The sequence below is a fragment of the Heterodontus francisci genome, chromosome 17 (assembly GCF_036365525.1).
Source record: "Heterodontus francisci isolate sHetFra1 chromosome 17, sHetFra1.hap1, whole genome shotgun sequence".
NCBI lineage: Eukaryota > Metazoa > Chordata > Chondrichthyes > Heterodontiformes > Heterodontidae > Heterodontus > Heterodontus francisci.
The window spans coordinates 88,832,061-88,842,834 of NC_090387.1; positions in this window are offsets into that span (position 1 = coordinate 88,832,061).

Genomic DNA, 10,774 nt, shown 5'->3' on the forward strand with positions numbered 1-10,774 from the left:
TCTTGTCTTGGTTGAGGTAGTTATTGCAGTGCGAGTAGCAGCTGAAAATCTATTGATCTAATGGGAACGAAATCCACTAAGTTAAATGTAAGCATGATATGACTCAATTTCCCATTAGCGTGAAGAAACATTGACAACACGAACAAGGACAAAAAAACTGTTATTTTCTGAGCATGTTCACGTGGTGTAAAACCGTAAACTTGTCTTCCTCAGTGTTACCGCTTTCACCATGAAAAGCTTCAAGCAACTGCTAATAAAGTTACCAAGCATGATTTTCCTTCCGTTAAATCCTGTTGACTTTGCCTGATCATGCCATGACTTTCTAAGTGCATTGCTAGGACTTCATTAGTAATAGATTCCAGCATTTTCTGACAACTGATGTCAGGCTTCCTCTTTTCTTGAATAACGATGATATATTTGGTAAATTACAATCTGCTGGGACCGTTCTGGAATCTAGGTAACTTGGAACATCATAACCAATGCATCCACTAATTCTGCAGCTTCCTCTTTTGGAACGCTTGGATGTAGGCCATCAGGTCCTTGGGATTTGTCGTGGTTTAGTCCCTTAAATTTCTCTAAATTTTTTTTGTGTACTGATATCAATTATGCCAATTTCATTACTATTATTCGACCACTGGTTACCCTGTGTATCTGGTATGTAATCTGTGTCTTCTACTGTGAAGACAAACATGCAATATTTGTTCAATGTCTCCCCCATTTCCTCATTTCCCACGATAATTTCTCATATCTCTGCCGCGAAGGGACCAAGGTCTACTTTAGCTAATCTTTTTTTTTAATATACTTACAAAGCTCTTGCTATCTGTTTTATATTCCTAGGTAGATTACTCTCAAATTCTATTTTTTAACTTTTTAATTAACCTAACAGTCACCTTTTCTGGTTTCTAAAACACTCCCAATCCTCAGGCTTACTACGACTCTTTGCAGCATTATAACGCTCTTCCTTTTTAATCTACCACTATTCTTAGCTTCCCCCGTAAACCAGGGATGGATCTTTATGGCTGTGTTTCATTTGTTATTGGAACAGTAATTATATGGCTGGTTTTGTTAAGTTTCTGTTCAATGGCGACCATCAAGTGGTTGATGATGGGGGTTCAGCAATGGTAATGCGGTTGCATGTTGAGGGGTGAGGGTTAGATTCTCTCTTGTTGGAGATGGTCATTGCCTGGCACCTATGTTGTCCAACTGTGTTTGCCGCTTAACATACCAAGCTTGATTATTGTCGAGGACTTGTTGTATTCGGGCAGGGACTTCTTCGTTAAGTGAGGAGTTGTGAACAGAACCGATCACTGTGCAATCATCAGTGAACATTCTGAATTCTGACCTTATACTTGACGCAAGGACATTGATGAAGCAGCTGAGATGGTTGGGCTTAACGCTTTGCCCTGCAGAACTCCTGGAACGGTATTCTGTGGATGAGCTGAATAGCCTCCAACATGTTCCATTGTGCTACGTATGACTCCAGTCAATAGAGAGTTTACCCCGATACCCATTGACTTCAATTTTAGCAGGGCTCCTTAATGCCACATTCGGTCACTGATGCTTTGAAGTCAAGGGCATCTCTCCCTGACATCTTTAATTTGGCGCTTTTACCGATGTTTGCACCAAGGTTGTAACAAGGTCTGAAGTCCAGTGGTCCTAATGGAAGCCAAGTTGAGCATTGATGATCAGGTTATGGTGAGTAAGTGCCATTTAATTGCATTGTCAATGGCACCTTCATCATTTGCTGATGATTAAGAGTAGACTGACTGGAATCGATTTGTTTTGCTTTCAGTGGACAGGATATACCTGGGCAATTTTCCATTTTGTTCAGTAGATACCCGTGTTCTAGATGTACAGGAGCAGCTTGGCAAGGGTTCAGCTAGTTCTGGAGCGCAAGCCTTCAGCGCTGTAGCCACGATATTGTTCGGACCCATTGATTTTGCTGCATCCAATGCATACAGCTGATTTTTTAAACAGCGTGGAGTGAATGAAATGCCTAATGACTGGCATCTGTGATGGTGTGAGCCTCGGAAGGAGGCCAGGATGAATCATCCACCTCGGCACCTCTGACTGGTGCTGGTTGCAAACTCTTCAGCCTTCACTTTTGCATTGCTGAGCTACGCCAGCACTGAGCATGGGAATGTTCCTGGATCATCCTCTTCCAGTTACTTGTTTAATTGCCGAATACCATTCACACCTTGAAGTGCCAGGACTGCAGAGCTTGATCCATTGGTTATTGCAACGCTTTACTCTGTTTAGAGCATTTTACTTCTAATGTTGAACATGCATGTAGTTCTCTGTTATACCGTCTCCCGTCTGGCACCACATTTTTATATGTGCCGGTTGCCATTCCTTGCCTCCTCTCCTGCACACGTCATTCAACTCGGGTTGTTGCCCTGAATATGACGTACTGGTAGAGTGATTGATGTGCCAAGCCGCGAGGTTACAGATTGAGATTAAATAAATTTCTGCTGCTGCTGACGGCCTACAGCACCTCATGGATGCCATGTTTTCAGCTGACAGACCTGTTCTGGATCCAACCTATTTAAAACAGTGGGAAGGCGGCACAGTGGCGCAGTGGTTAGCACCGCAGCCTCACAGCTCCAGCGACCCGGGTTCCATTTTGGGTACTGCCTGTGCGGAGTTTGTAAATTCTCCCTGTGATCGCGTGGGTTTTCGCTGGGTTTCCACCCCGGTTTCCTCCCACAGCCAAAGACTTGCAGGTTGTTAGATACATTGGCCATTATAAATTGCCCCTAGTATAGGTAGGTGGTAGGGGAATATAAGGAAGGTGTGGATCTGGTAGAAATGTAGGATTAGTATAATTGGGTCGTTGATTGTCGGCACAGTCTCGTTGGGCCGAAGGGCCTGTTTCAGTGTTGTATCTCTAAATAAATAAAAATAAAATAGTGCCTCACAACAACGTGGACGGTGTCTTAATTGTGAAGTCAAGACTGCTTCTCAAAAAGGACTGTGTGGTGGTCATCCCTACAAATGCCGTCATGGATAGGTGCGTCTGAAACATGTAAATTGGTGAGATTAAGGTCAAATCGGTTTTTCTTTTGTGTTGGATCTCTCACCCGTTGCTGCAGGGCCAATTTGGCAATTATTTTCTTCAGGACTCGGCCAGCTCTATCAAGAGGAGTGATACTGAGGCATTATGTGTCATTTATATTGAGGTTCCCCAAACAGAGTGCATTCTTCCCCTTTGTTAACCTCACTGCTTATTCGGAGTGGTGTTCAACATAAGGAGTATTGATTCGTCAGTCAAATTGGTCAGTAGTTGGTAATCAGCAGGACTTTTGATTGGCCATGTTCGATTAGATGCCATGAAATTGTATGTTATGCACAGTCAATGTTGAAGACTTTCATGGCTACTCCCTTCCAGATAAATAACAATGTTGCAATGGATATGTGCTGCTGGTGGGGGAGCACATTCACATGAATTGTGATGGATGTGTCTGGGACATTGGTTGAGAGGCATGATTCTGTGCGTTTGACTGCATTAGACAATTGCTTGACTCCTGAACACTCGACTGTGGGCAGGTCTCCCAACTTTGGCATTGGTTCTGAGATGTTAGTGAGGAGGTCTTTGTCGATCCATTGTGCTGGGTGTGTCTTTGACATACTGGATGTCTAAAATGACACCATGTGGCCCGTCCATTTATATTTTTAGTTGACATTTTCGGAGCTGCTTGATACAACTGATTGGCAGGCTAGGCGAGTAAACCATATTGTTTTTGGTCCAGAGTCACCCTTAAGCCAGACCAGATAGAGACAGCAGATTCCCTTTCCTAACTAATCTTATTGACGCAGATTGGCTTTTCTAACAATCAGGTAGTTTTTTTGCTCACCATGACTGAGACTAGCTTTTGATTCCAGATTTATTTAATTAACGCAATTTAAATTTCCGGCTCCTGTGCTATAATTTGAACTCATATCTCCAGAGCATCAGTCCCACCGTCCCGATTTCTCGGCCAATAACATAACGACTATGCTACTGCTCCCTAAACTTAAGTCTTTGTGCTCACAGACTTTTAATTAGTTCGCCAGACAGCAGCTTTTGTATTGATGAATGTGAGCATATGTTGATAATTATTAAGTTTATATTTCTTAATTCTAAAGGATATTACTCCATGGTGATAGAAGGAAATAATGAATAGACGAGTTAACGCCCTTGGACTATCAAGAGAGGTCAAAGGGAATACTTTTTTTTTGGTGTCTCCTGTTCAACAGGGGACCACAGCTTTCAGGACACTATGAGTGTTCATGGTGCAGGATTACCTTGAACCGCTCCTCACATTAGATGAAATTACGAAGTTATAAAGCAAAGTTTTCCAGAAACGTGCACATGCAAGAAGCGGTATTGTATTTTTTTAAGCATTTAAGAGCTTATTTGCAGACATCAGCACACGTCAAATGTCAAAATGCGGTCTAGGGCTTTTCCTTTCAAAGTGTCAACCTGGCCGTATTCAGGCATATTTGTTAACCTTTCGAGATACCGTTCAGCTGGAAGGTGGATGGTCGTGGTGTTTTGGGGTCTACCTTCAAATCTAACTGCAAGCATTACAGCCTTTTAGATAAAACCACCAAAGCTGTGCAGCGTTTGTTTCTATAATTGAAAGTGGAAAAAAATGAGTTGCTCTTTCAAATACTCAAGAAGGAGAACATTTGATTGAAGTTTAAGGTGACTTTTATTGAAGAGAAAAATGCAGTCAAGTTGATTCATGACGAATGATGTCTATCAAGAAAGATGTGTTTTAAGGGAAAATTAAATTAAACAATCCCAAGTCCTGTCAGTCCAACAAAACACCTCTTTACCTTTGAGAGACGTTCGAAATAGTAAAATGCACAATATAGAGTGGTTATAGTGGAAATAAAATGATTAATAAGAGGGTCAACTAAATAAAACCAGGAACCAAATGTGTGAATAACTTGGAGCATGCTGGGTACTTTAACCGATTTACCAAGGCATCATCATAATACACGATTGGACATTAAAGTTCCTATTAGACACGTGATTTAGATGAAACGGTAATTACTGCGATGTATATTAATTGGCTATCAATATACATTTTAGCGAAAGCCAGAAAAATGTACTTAAGAATATTTAACTGATAGCTGTCTCTTGGAAATGATTGCGTCGTTGCCTACACTGACCAATAAGAAAACCGCATTTGAGAGCCTGGCCACCAGCCGAGACCTCGGGAACCTGCAGGGGGAGGTAAAAAAAAAAAGACCACCAGACACGCCCTGTGTATTGATAACATAATTCAAAGCGCAGGAATGGCTTATATCTCTTGGCACGTTTTGACATGATCTCTCAAGTGCGCTAGAAGGCATTCTATGTTGCAATTAGCTGTTTAACTGGCCTCCAAGTGAGCATTCCTAGGGCTGGATTCAACTACTTCACTGACCCTAAACGCGGGTCGACATGGTATCCCAGTTTAAGTCTCTATATTTGTCACCTCCTTTCCTCTTTAGCGCCTAAGTGTGTTATGCGGTAATTGCCACCATCCGCCCGCACCACCACTCGTCTCCCCAGTCCAGAAGTTTAATACCGGTACAAAAGCAAAGTACTGCAAATGCTCCGAAATGTGAAATAAAAATAAACAACAGGCAAGCACTGGAAATACTGAGCAGATAATGCGGCATCTGTGGAGAGAATCACAGAGTTCTACAGAAACATCAGGCCCATCGATATTGCTGTTTTGTGTAATCGTATACAAGATAAGTCACTTCCGTTATAAACTTGAAACTTGAACTATTTTCTCTGTCATTGATACAAATTAAACACTCTTTGTAATGAAAAGGTACAACTAACAGTATTTGTTAGTGAACTGTTAATCGTTTACCATTCAGCGACTTCAGTCAAATATATCTGTTTCTTAATTAAAACGTTTCCCCGAGAATTGGTGGGACATTGGCAAACAAAATGTTGAGCAAAGCGGAGCAAAAGAGTGCGTAAGGTTTGTATTTGACCTTCTCCCCTAATTCTTTTCATTTCCCGCTGCATTTGCAGCCGCAGATGAGCACAACGGGCAAGGATATCAATCACTGAAATAGCTCATGTGCAGGATCAGTATATTTTTCTGTCTTTAATACAAAAGATTAGTGTTTCAAAACATACACGTCTGTTCTTCGCGTGTGTATCTGTATGTGCGAGAGGATGTCTCATGAAAAAGCATTCTGATGGCATATTTTTGCTTGTATTACCTTATGTTTTGTGTGTCATAAACTTCAGAAAGTATATTAAGTGGAAGAATAGAGAATGGTAGAGAGAGACGTATGTCAGACTTTGAAAGAGAAAATGCACAACCAACAGTGTGAAATAGGGGAGGGACAGAGAAAGATCACAACGTTTAGAAACATTCTAATTGCTCCAAATGAGAATCAGAGACGGAAGGTGTAACTTTTTCTTTGTCACGAAGCGAAAGACGCGTGTTAGCAATTCGGCCGAAAATCGACCCCGACGCAAAACGTCATCCAAGTTCGCTTTCACGCTCTTTTTTTGCTCCAATGCAAGAAATGTAAAATTACCGCATTGATACAGGAAAGGAGAGGTGCAATACTTTCAATCATTATATTTAAATTTCATTTTAAAGGAAGTACATTTAATTGGAAACCATCTCTTAACAAGAGAGAATCTAACCATATATGTCCTTGACATTCAACGGTATTGCCAATCGCTGCATCCTCCGCCATCAAAGATTTCATGGCTAGCTTTGACTCGAAGCTTAACTGGACCAGATATATAAATGCTGTGGCTGCAAAAGCAGATCAGGGGATCGAAATGCTGTGGCGGATAACTCAGCTGCTGACTCGCCACATCTTGTCCACCATCTACAAGTCAAAAGTCAAGAGTGTGATGGAATACTCTCTACTTTCCTGCATGAGTGAAGCTCCAACCACGCTCATGAATCTAGATAGCGTCCAGGAAAAAGCAGCCTGATTGATCGGTACCTGATCCACCACATTACAAATCCACTCTCTCGAACAACGGCGCACAGTGGCAGCAGTGATTGGAACGACTCTCCAAGCCTCCTTTGACACCGCCTTCCAAATCCACGACTGCTACCACCTAGAAGGACAAGGACAGCCGATGCATGGGAACACCGCCACCTGCAATTTCCCGTCCAAGCCACTCACCATCCTGACTTGGAACTATATCGCCGCTCATTCACTGTTGCTGACCCATAAATCTGGACGTTCCTTCCGAGCAGCATTGCGGGTGTATCTATACCATATGAGCTGCAACTGGATCAAGTATATAGCTTACCATTGCATTTGCAATGGCAACTAGGGATGGCAAACATATCCTGGCCGTGCCAGCGACGATCACATCCCATTAACGAAGAATGATTTTTAAAACCCTTTTGATTCTGGAGTCTGTTCCGGACATTGAGAATTGCCCCGTCCTGCCGTAGCGTGGCAAAAGGGGTCCGCCATAGCTCAAACGCCTCCGATCTACATTTCAAAACGGCTTACCTTCTGTAAAAGCAAAGTCTTCTGCTATCCAGTATTAAACACTGTAAACGTAGCATCAGAAAGTTGGTCGGCGTTAACGTGCCAAACCTCTACTGATCACATTTGAACCCATTACCACAGCGTTAACATCCATTTCTACAACTGAAATTTGGTCGAAAGGAAAGAAAAAAAAACACGAATCTTTGCACTACTCTGCCACCTCAGTCCTCTGTGGCGTCGCTGGTGCATTACGCCGCTAATTGCCGTTGCTAATGCCAATGATAAACCACCACGTTGTTTCGCCCCTAAATTGTCACCCCAAAAATCACGTTTCACTCATTGAATGAAACCACCTGCGTTCTTGAACCCGCTGCCAAACTCCATTGTCACACATTGGTATGGCAGACGAGAAATACAATTTTGTCAGTATATTAACGTTGTCCAGGATAATAAACGTTATCGTTATTCCCAGTTAGCTGCAGTCCTGTTTGAAGATAATCGCTAGTCTTCAGAAATAAAATTAACAGAAACATCGTAAGATAATGTAACCCGAAATTACCCCACTTCAAATATATAAAAACGCAAGAAAAATAAAATCCAGTTCAGGTTGTTAATTCAGGATCCCTGGCGGAGTGTTTCTAGACATTTGTAGGTATTTTGGATCATTTGTTCACTAAGTCATTTACTATTTCATAGAATCCTCTAATTATCTTCCCTTTTGCTGCTCTGATGGAGGCATTAATTTTGTCGTTTTTCAGTAAATTCTAGCGAGTTCCTTCTCGTTGCAAAAGTATATGAATTCAGAACTGAGTGTGGGGAGGCAGTGAACTCTTGAGGATCATGACAATCGAATCTTAACAGTTGTACAATGGACATTCACACCTGGGCACATTTTAACAGAAGTGCGCGAATACGGGCAAAAGGTAGCGAACCTGCTTGTTTTATCTGCTCCAATCGAATTTTTTTGAGGTCAGTTTTAAAAGATCAACTGCTCCCATGTTCAGATCCATTAACTCTATCAAAACCTGAGAGCGTTTGCTGTTCGTGGCGATAAGACGCTGCCTCGATCTTGGCTTAAATTTTTGAAGAACAACTGGTGGAGCGACTTGGTGGAAATATTGAGGCAAAGTAGAAGCCAGCACCCATTATCACTAGTGATATAAAAATCTTTATACTTTAAAACACCGCCCCTTTGTGCATATTTCAACTGTGAACTCGGTTTTTTTTTAATCAATTGCAAGGTTTCAGCATCTGGAAAAGGTTAAAGATACGAGGTACATTGTTCTTTGTTTTTCTAATTCACTAAGAGCTCGCTATTATATACTGTATGCCTAAATCCGTATGCGTTTGTTAGAGAGTTCCCGTGACGGGTTTTGTGATATTCCGAATTTGGGCAGTACTGGTAGGTATTGCATCTAAAGCATTTGGTGCAACAATAAAACTGAGTGCCACAGTCTCGCTGATATATTGTGTCTAAGGTTAACAGCATCAGTGCACTATTCAAGTCACCCCTATCCAAAAGTGAGTCTCCATATACACCAAGATGAAAGTTTCACGGTAGCTCCGGATTAAGCCGCACCAGAGGATGCAAAAGTAAGAAAAGATAACAGCATTTCTGATTTGAGCTGAGAGTCCAAACATGCCTTTCCCTATGTTGCATCATTCTATGTTATGACATAGATTAGTTGTTGCCTGATGAAGGCACTATATGAACACTGCTTCTGAATACTACTGCAGATTTCGCAAATGATAGCTAATGAAAGCATGAACAAATAAGATGTGGATTTCATTGGTCAGAAGACACGTCTTTACACGAAATGACAAGACGATACATTAGTGTATGTGCAGGTGCCGCACAAACACAAGAACGAAACGTAAACATAAAAAACAAAAGCGACAATCATCGAAAGAAACAGGGCAGAATCGATGGGCTTGAATGGCCCTTTCTGTGCGGTACTCTTCCGTCTTCCATGAATAGGATTTTCGGCTGATCAATGCTTTGATCATTGAGTGCTTTAGTCACGGGAGATTGGAAACTACTGCCCTATTGCACATTGTCAATGTTCCACGGGAAAAAAAATGCTCAGTGTCGAAGGAGGTTAAAAAGCATAATTTTCATCTAACGATTCCACACCCGCTCCTCCGGTGCAATCCGGAACTAAAAGTTTTACATTTCGTTTTGAAGTATTACCAAACGTTTTCCGTTAATTTTATTTCGTTTATGATATGTGGAATAAAGATAAGGAAACAGCTAACTTGTTAATTATTTTCTGAGATCGTTGAGCACCTTTATACTCGTTGCGCAGCATTATTCTGAGTCTACAGCTGCCCGACAGATAATCTTCCATAATAACAAAAGCAAAATACTGCGGATGCTGGAAATCTGAAATAAAAACAAGAAATGCTGGAATCACTCAGCAGGTCTGGCAGCATCTGTGGAAAGAGAAGCAGAGTTAACGTTTCGGGTCAGTGACCCTTCATCGGAACTGACAAATATTAGAAAAGTCACAGGTTATAAGCAAGTGAGGTGGGGGTGGGGCAAGAGATAACAAAGGAGGTCTAGATTGGACCAGGCCACATAGCTGACCAAAGGGTCACGGAGCAAAGCCAAACAATATGTTAATGGTGTGTTGAAAGACAAAGCATTAGTACAGATTAGGTATAAATACACTGAATATTGAACAGCAGCAAGTGCAAACCTGAAAAAAAAAACAGTGGGTAAGCAAACTGAACAAAGAAAGATGAAATGAAATAAATGCAAAAAAAAGATTGTAAAAAATGTAAAAAAAAATGTTGAAAAAAGGAAGAACAAATAACTAAAAATGAAAGTAAAATGGGGGGCTGTCCTGTCTTGTGACTGAATTTCTCCAATATACATCAAGGAATTCAAAGACTTTGGTAGAGATAAACTTTATTTTTCACTTGGAAAAGGGAGCTGATCCAATTCATTCAGACATTAGAATTTTTACAAAATCTGGTTGATTTACACATTCCATCTGTTTATAATTAATCAGCATAGTCGTTGTCTGTGCAGTTGTGAATGGGTTTATAAAATGAGCTGTGTATTGATTGTCACCACGTATTACCATTCCGCCAAAGACCAGTACCACTAAGTCCACTTAATTGCGATACAATCATGTCATTGTTGACTGTGGCGGTGAAAATGGTCATTATCACTCGTGTAAAACAATCTCTGGGATCCAATTTGGCAGATATTCTTCATGATTTTGGATGGTGTTACACGCAATTAATCATAACGAATAATTTTACGGATTATTGAAATAATGCTTTCAAATAGACGCGAACT